The following is a 9,311-nucleotide window of genomic DNA, read 5'->3' as shown; positions in this document are numbered from 1 at the left end:
GTTGCCACGGACACCATGGTTGCCAGGCTCCCTGGACAGAAGGGGGCTGGTGAGCTGGGGGAATGCCTGGTCTTTAATTGCCAGCTGCCTGTGCAATTAAAATTGCAACTCCAGCAGGGCTTGGAGACTTTGACCTTTTCCCTCTGCCGGCAGCAGGAGCACCTCTCATCCCTGGAAGGGTTCCAAGAGAGAGGCCTGCAACAGATTACGGGCCTCTGGAAGCTGTTGCTTGTTTCGCTGGGAGCATGACCAGGGGGCGGGGGCAGAAGGGGAGCTGGCTTGTTTTGTGCCAGAGGGGGCCCAGCCCCAGGTGATCATCCTGGCCCAGAGAGGGGGTCCGGTGCTGGGGTCAGGGCACTTGTGCTCGCTTTGCAGCTGGACCGTTTCAAAGCAGGCCCTCTGTTTACGAGGTGTGTGTGTGTCTGTATGCAAAAGCCTCTAGAAACCTTGATGGAGGACCGCACGCCTTCCACGCAGAGCGGGCGCTTATGAATCCCCCCCCCCCCCCCGGAAAGAGGAAATGCATCATCCCCCGAAATCCGGCGTGCCTTGGCATGAAATTGGCATGTGTGATATTGATGCTGATTTAGAAAGAATGATTATAATTTCAATAGAAAATGCAGCCCATCTTGCCAGATTTTGGAAAACCAACCAAGAGACCTGTGTGTTGTCCCAGCCTCTCTGCTGTCTTAGCAAGTGCGAACCAGCAATGGGCAATCCTTGTCCTTCAAATAGAATTCTAGTCCTATAAACAGCTTGTAGGATTTTGAGCATCACCTTGCTGGCATGTGAAATGAGCGCAATTGTGCGGTAGTTTGAACACTCTTTGGCATTGCCCTTCTTTGGAATTGGAATGTAAACTGACCTTTTCCTGTCTTGTGGCCACTGTTGAGTGTTCCAAATTTGTTGGCATATTGAGTGCAGCACTTCAACAGCATCATCTTTTAGGATCTTAAATAGCTCAGCTGGAATACTGTCATCTCCGCTAGCTTTGTTGTTACTAATGCTTCCTAAGGCCCACTTGAGTTCACTCTCTAGGATGTCCGGCTCAAGTTCAGTGACCGCGCTATCATGGCTGTCAGGGACATTCAGATCTTTCCTGTATAGTTCTTCTGTGTATTCTTTCCACCTCTTCTTAATCTCATCTGCTTCAGTCTTCAGCAGTATGCGAACTGAGAACTACCGGAAGTACAAGCTGGGTTTCGAAGAGGCAGAGGAACTAGAGATCAAATCGCCAACATTCGCTGGATCATGGAGAAAGCAAGAGAATTCTGGAAAAACGTCTATTTCTGCTTCATTGACTATACTAAAGCCTTTGATTGTGTGGATCACAACAAACTGTGGCAAATTCTGAAAGAGATGGGAGTACCAGACCACCTTACCTGTCTCCTGAGAAACCTGTACGAGGGTCAAGAAGCACCAGTAAGAACCAGACATGGAACAACCGATTGGTTCAAAATTGGGAAAGGAGTATGACAAGGCTGCATATTTTCGCCCTGCTTATTCAACTTATATGCAAAGTACATCATGAGAAATGCCGGGTTGGATGAATCACAGGTTGGAATTAAGATTGCCGGGAGAATTATCAACAACCTCAGATACGCAGACGATACCACCCTAATGGCAGAAAGCGAAGAGGATCTAAAGAGCCTCTTGTTGAGGGTGAAAGAGGAGAGTGCAAAAGCTGGTTTGAAACTCAACATTAAAAAAACTAAGATCATGGCATCTGGCCCCATCACTTCCTGGCATATAGAAGAAATGGAAGCAGTGACAGATTTTATTTTCTTGGGCTCCAAGATCACCGCAGACGGTGACTGTAGCCATGAAATTAAAAGACGCTTGCTCCTTGGGAGGAGAGCCATGGCACACCTAGTCAGCATAGTAAGAAGCAGAGACATCACCTTGCCGACAAAGGTTCGTTTAATCAAAGCTATGGTTTTCCCAGTAGCAACGTATGGCTGTGAGAGCTGGACTCTAAGGAAGGCTGAGCGCCGAAGAATTGATGCTTTCGAACTGTGGTGCTGGAGAAGACTCTTACGAGTCCCCTGGACTGCAAGGAGGTCAAATCAGTCCATCCTAAAGGAAATCAACCCTGAGTGCTCATTGGAAGGACAGAGACTGAAGCTGAAGCTCCAATATTTTGGCCACCTAATGCGAAGAGAAAACTCCCTGGAAAAGACCCTGATGCTGGGAAAGACTGAAGGCAAAAGGAGAAGAGGACGGCAGAGGATGAGATGGCTGGATAGTATCACTGATACAATGAATATGGACTTGAGCACACTCCGGGAGAGAGCAGAGGACAGGATGGCCTGGCGTGCTATGGTCCATGGGGTCACGAAGATTCAGACACGACTGAATGACTGAACAACAACCTTCAAACAGCGGATAGTCCTCTGTAAAGGAGGACACATGGCCACCCTGTGCCGCAAAAACATAGTTATATGGCGTTGCGGGTCCAGGCAAAGGGTAAATCTACCAGAGCATTCCAGGCTGGGATGTCATGGAATGTTCGCAAACAGTCCACCTGCTCATGGTGACTGTGTTGGCCATGGAGCGTTGACAGCACACCATTCTGGGAGTCCAGGGCAATGGGTGGACATTGAGGAGCAAAGAGGGAATCTGCAGGCTTGTGAATTTCTCATGTTTCCTCGAGGAAGCTAGCTGATTTGTCTGTTGCAAGTTTCTGCTTGTTTCTCTCATTTTTATTATACCTCTGATCAGCGTATAAATATATTGCGAGGGTTAACCCTGTTACGGTGCTTATGCGCGCAGCAAAGCCAGGGGCCTCTGAGCATCCACAGGAGGCTCTCAACAAACAGAGCATCACAACAAACACTTATAGGACATTTCCAGGTTGTGTGTGTGTGTGTTTGGGGGAGGGGGGAATAACTTCTCTCCATCTGCTAGTTAACACTGAACACAGACACTTTTTCTTTTTTTACTGCATCTCTTCAGCATGGAAAGTTTGAACTTGTCTGTCCAGCCCCACAACTCGTCCCAACCCACTAATTATGGGGTTGGTGGTGATTTCTACACAACCTGGGCAGAGCTTGGGAAAGGCTCGATTTGGGACTTGGGACTTCCTTGCTGTAACTGAGCCTGCCTTGCCTGGGTTTGTTCATCCCTTTATTCTTTTGGTCCACCCACGCCTGGCTCAGGCCTGTGCAGGGCCCATGATGAAAAAGTACAAAATGACACACAATTGTGCTAGGAAAGTGGGACCTGTTAGTTCCCCACTCCTCCACCTTGCTCAAGGGGCGCTCTGCAGGGGGAATCCTTTTTTCCTGGAGCACGAAGGCTCTGCAGCTTACATGACACGGCCCACCCAAAGACTTAGAGTCTCACAGCCTTTAACAATTCCTTCCTTCCTCATGTTCTTTCACTATCTCTTACCAAATGTAGAATATTGTGGAAGATTCTGTCCAGAGGAACTCCCACCCTCCCCTGTTGATGGCTACACAGCTGTAAGCACCTGTTGAATATATGCCTGTTCAAAGACACAGGACACTGAGGACAAAAATGGCAGACTTCCCCCTGGTGCTGGATTGAGCCTTGTGGAGGGACATCACAGTCCCGGCGCTCTCCTTCTCTGAGGCTGTTTTCACACGTGGCGGATATAAACGGGGGCTTATTTATATATTTATTTTATCCAAAACATGTTGCTCGTCCATGAAAACGATTTCCAAGGCGGTTTGTGACAGAGCACAAAAAACAATAAAAGAATAATCGATAAAAGAATGAACAGCAGCTACAGGCAGCGCAAACACCCCCCAGGTGTATCCTTTTTATTTGTTTGTTGGCATTTTTATCCCTCCCTAAGGAGTTCAAGGAGGCATACACAGTTCTCCCCTCCGACAACCCTCATAACAACCCTGTTAAGTAGGCCAGGCTGAGAATAGCACTCTTTTGATCAGAACACAGCTCCGTTTGGCTCCCTAGCTCAGGTCCAACTGTATTCACAAGTGACGTGTCCCCCACGGGAATGTTTCAAAGGCTTGCCAAGCCTTCTCTGCCCCCCCCCCCCCCCCGGGCATCTGTCTGTTTTCCATCTCCCTCGGAAGGCAGGCAGGCGTGGCGGATTTTCCATGCTTTCAACCTGGGTGTGTGCTGCCTCGGATTGGAGCCAGTGGCTAAGGCTGCCCACCAACTGGCCGGTGGACGAAATGATCTCGCATCCACCCTTTTCCCACGTGCGGCCCAGTGGCATCTAGACACACGGCCAGAAAACATAGGCCTTGTATCCCTGGAGGAGCAGAACAAGGCAGAGTTCTGCAGGTGCTGGAAGAAGGCTCGAATTTGCACCCAAGTCGGGGCTTCCGAGTTTGAAATACAACACAGAGACTTGTGTGGCATCTTCAAGATGAACCATTTCACCTGGCATAAGCCTTTGCGGACTGAGAGCCCTGTTCATCAAACTCACAAAGTCTTTAAGGCGCCCCAAGGCGCTTTGCTGTGTGCAATAGACTTGCCGCCCCTCGGGAAATCTAGGAGGCTTCTTTCTGAATCCGCCCAGATTCTGGCGCTTTTAGCAAAGGCTTGGCAGGCAATGCTGTTTTCTCAGAGATGACACGATTGAAGAAAAAGCACCTGATGGATTTCCGCCTGCTGTCAACATTTAAAAGCACTCAAGCACGGGCATTTACCTTAAAAAAAAAAAAAAAAAGGCACTGGAAGAACATCAGGAGGAGTGTTGCTGGATCAGACCCAATCCAAACTCATCTAGTCGAGCACCCTGTTGCAATATTTATTTGTTTGTTTGTTTGTTTATTTATTTTATGTGTTACATTTATATCCCACCTTTTGGTCTCCATAACGAACCCAAGGAGGCGTACATAATCCTCTCCATTTTATCCTCACAACAACAACCCTGTGAGGTGGGTTGGGCTGAGAGTCTGCGACTGGCCCAAAGTCACCCAGTGAGCTTCCATGGCCGAGTGGGGACTAGAACCCGGATCTCCCGGCTCCCAGTCCGTCACTCTCACCACTACACCACACTGGCTTTTCTCCCTCTCTCATACTTCTTCACACAGCGCATAGTGAAACTCTGGGATTTTCCCCAAGGCTTAATGATGGCCACCAATTTAGATGGCTTTCAAAGGGGGCTGGGCAAATTCATGGAGGAGGAGAAGGCTATCAATGGCTACTAGTCCTCATGGCTCTCTGCTACCTCCAGTCTCAGAGGTGGTGTTGCTGGGGAACATGGGTGGGAGGTAATGTTGCACTCTTTATGTTTTTCAATAGTAGATGCTTCCAGGAAGCTCACAAGCGGAGACCCAGAAGGCATCGGCTGTCTCCCATTGCTATTGGCCCCAGCACCCAGTGTTCAGCAGTAGATGCAGTCGCTCCGTTTAGTGCCCCTGGCCAAACACCAAGGAGACCTGCCTCAGACCTGTTCAGGCCTGTGTTTGTTTGTGGAAAGAATGTATGTGCCACCACCCTAGAGCAAGAACAGCAATCTCTCCCCCTCTCTCCCTCCCCCTCTCTCAGGGCTGCTTACAAATTAATCCAGATGGACTACAACCCCCCAGCCAGCACGGGAAGGGGAGAGTTCCCCCTTTCCTCCCAAATGCAATCCTACCCATCCCTGCATGGCAATTAAGTTTTGCCGCCTTGGGGTCCTTGCAAGAGGAACAAAAGGCGGGCTGTAAATGTAAGAATAAATAAAAAGAGCAACTCTTTGATTCTGGCGTTTGTCAATCCGTCTAAAAAGATTTCCAGGCCTCCTGGAAGTGTGGAATCCTCTCCTAAGGGCTCCTCTAAAAGGCTTCCACAGCCATAACCTAGATTTAGGTCTCTAAGGCTGCAATCCTGTGCATGTTCAGGCAGAGAAAACTCCTGGGAGCAATGCTGGGAGTTGTCGTTTTCTTTAAATATGCATAGGATTGAAGCTGGTTGCACCCTTTTAGAGACCTCATCCTAGTTATTATGGCTGTGTTATCAATTCCTGTGCTGCTGTTTTGCATGATCTTGTATTTTATCCTTGTAAATATTTGCATTGCATTTAACTGTTATATGGCATTTTAGTTTTTTAACTATTTGCAATCTGCCCAGAGAACGTTAGTCATTGGGTGGATCATAAATGTAATAAATAAGTAAATAAATAAAATAGGCTTTCACAGGCTATGCCAGAATAAAATCTCTTCAAGGTGCCGCAAGGTTTTTAAAAGTTTATTATTACATTTCTGTGCCTTCTTTTTTCCTCTTGTGAGGACCCCTCCTCCTCTCCCTTTGATTGTCACAACAACCCTGCGAGGTCTGTTAGGTGGAGAGTTAAGGACTGGCCCCAAATCACCCAGTGAGCTTCATGGGTGAGTGGGGACTTGACTCCAGTTCTTCCCAGTCCAACGCTCTAATCACTGATCCACACTACCTCTATTCCTTGTTTTTACCCTAATACGGATTTTGTCGCACAATTAAAACAGAAAGAAAAAAGGGCAGTCTGTTGCTGTTTGCCCATGGGGTGGGCAAAGATGGATAATTTCCAGAGGGGCGGCTGTGAGTCTATTACTGCAGGAACAACAAAGAGTCTTGTGGAACCTTAAAGACGAACATTTTTTTTTCTGGCACAAACGTTCGTGGACTATAGCTCACTTCATCCCACCCATGAAGTGTTAACCTCAGCTTGGCAGATCTATCTAGATATGGGGGAGGGGGCAGGGGGATGTAAACTGAAGCTCAGGCCGGAATAAATTTGTCAGCCTTTCAAGTGCCGCAAAACCTCGTCGTCCCCGACGGAGAGATTGCACAGTGCGCCTGATCGAAAGGATTGCAGAGGGGTTGTAAGATCGGATTCTTGGCCCGCCTTGAGGGATGGGGGAGGGCTCGAGGAGGGGTTGTTTAAAAATGGGGAAGGGGGCGCTGAGTTTTGATCCACCCGACTTCTGCAAAGAGGGAGGGGGCCGCAGAAGAACAGCGCCCCCCCCATATACAGGCAGCCAAACACATGCTCCAGCCCCCTCACACAGCTCCAAGTCAAAGGAGCTGACGTCACCAGTGACGTGGCGCCCCCCCATCCCTCCTCCGGCCTGTGACGTGCAGCAGGCCTCCTTAACTCCTTCCTCCGGGTCCCTTCGATGGAAAGATATGGGAGCCCAGGGAAACATCTGCTTGGCCACTATTCTGGCTGGCGCCAGGAGTCAGCACGTTGGGGCATCTGCTGGGGGGCCACTTCTCCGCAGGGGCCCGCTGACAAAGGCCCCCTGGAGCCCCCGGCTGCTTCTACGATCAGCAAACGGGAGCTGGCAACTGGGCGAGGATGGAGCAGAATTATTCCCATCGCTGGCGGGAGTCAGGGACAGAAGGGCTGGTCGTGTGTCTGGCCGTGTCTGGATTTCAGCTTTCCGAAGCAACTGTTTCTGTCCTTCGCTCCTTCCTGGGCTTCTGGCCTACTCCTCCCTCCACCCCCACTACTCACATCACCACCATCCAGCCCCTGCACTCAGGGCCAGCGCCGAGAGTTGGCATGGTGGGGCACTTGCTGAGGGCCCGCACCTTAGACCCTGGAGCTGCTCCTCCTCTTCCCCTTGCAACCTGCTTGTTCCCCTGCCTCTCGCTCTGGTTCAGACAACGGTGGTGGCAAGGAGCGGCAGATGGCAGTTCTCTGGTTCTCGGTATCCTCTGTTTGATGGGCTGTCCACAAGTCTGGGTTCAAGCCGAGGGAGGGTGGCCAGGTGTCCTGCTTTACAGAGGGCAGTCCTTTCTTTGGGAGAGCGGGCAGAGGGCAGTCTGGTTTACAGGGGAAGCGCGCGGACGGCGGTAGCGCCTGGCTGCAGCCAGAGCTCGGAGGACGCCGCTTGAGACGGGCAGGTGCCCCGCGCCAGCGAACGCCTCTATTCCGGCACCGGCCTTCGTGGGCTACACCCTCGCTCCTCGCGTGCCAAAGAACGCGGCCAGAAGAGACATACGAGGACTCCGGGGCCTACAGGATTCTCCGTTGTTTTTGCTGCAACGGACTGGACGCTGCGTCCAGTCCGGCCCGATCCAGTGAGGTTCCTCGTCTGTTTCATACGCTGCTAGATGTTTCCCTGGCTAGCAGCAGGAAAACAGCACCCCACAGGCATCGGCCCCCTTCCCCAGCCGCCAAAGTCTCCCCTGCCCAGCCTTGGTACTGCTCCTCTCCTTTTGAGCATCAGCGTGGCTTGCAGAAATTCATCAGGGGAAGCTTTTTCTCCCTACGAAGAGATGCTTCCCCTTTGGGGATCCCCTACCTCCTGCCGTTGCAGAGCCGATTACCATCTTTCACATCCTGGCAGGGCTCTTCTGCCTTTGAAGAGGCAGAAATCCATCAGGAGCAGCAGGGGGGAAGCTGTAACCTTTGAATGTCTGCCTATCATCCAGCTTTGAAAGGCACACAGGAGAACTGCCTGGGAAGAGCAGAAGGCAGATTGCTTTTTCTTATTCTACTTGTTGCCCCAGGGGGTTGCCAACTTTTTAAGCTGCCCTGGTTCCAGTGCCTGCAGCAGCAGCCTGACAGATAACAATTTAGCAGGCCACCTGGCTGCTAAATTAGCCACCGTGCGCTCGCCTTGGCTGTATTCGAGCTTTGACTCTGGCTGGGTCTCTTGCATTTCACAGCCTTTTTGACCCCACTGTTTGCCACAGTTCTCTCTCTACCTGTGTGCATGCGTGTGCACCTATGTGCCCCAGGAGCATAACCATTCAGCCCTCTGACAACATCAGCCAGGCTCCCCCAACCTGGAGCCCTCCAGAAGTGTTGGATGGCAACTTGTTTACAAGCAGCAACAAAAAGGAGTTTCTAGTCCTCATGGGTAGAGAGGGTGAAAGTTCATGGGTGAAAATTTGAGGCTGGTAAAGAGGGTGGGTGAAGGGGATGATGGGATTTGTAGTCCCATACATCTGGAAGGGCGCCTGCTTGGGTTCAGGACTGTAGCTATGCAATGCCATGCAATGCAAAACCCATGAGTCTGATCGATTTGAGATGTTGGGTGTGCCAGCTGAGGATGATGGAAGTTGCACTCCAACACCCCTGGAAGGGCACCAGGGTGTCATGGTCTCTAGGCCCCAAACACTCCTGCCACAATAAACCAGCTCATATCTGAACTGCCTCAAAACCCCTTTCATTTGTTTTCACCTACTCACACCCCCCCACAGCATCTTAGAGTGCAATCCTATCCATGTTTACTCAGCAGTAACCACCATTGAGTTCACTGGGACTTACTTCCAGGTAAGCATGCACTGGATCGCAGCCTTAGTCAGCTATTATAATGCAGGGTGGGTAAGAGAGGATTTGGGGGGGGGGGCAGTTCAGCTTCTGAACTTCTTCCTGCCTCCACCACAGTCATTTTTATTTT

This window comes from Heloderma suspectum, chromosome W (assembly GCF_057233095.1).
Source record: "Heloderma suspectum isolate Gila_16-S chromosome W, 16-S_ref, whole genome shotgun sequence".
NCBI classification, from domain to species: domain Eukaryota; kingdom Metazoa; phylum Chordata; class Lepidosauria; order Squamata; family Helodermatidae; genus Heloderma; species Heloderma suspectum.
This window is presented reverse-complemented; position numbering follows the sequence as displayed.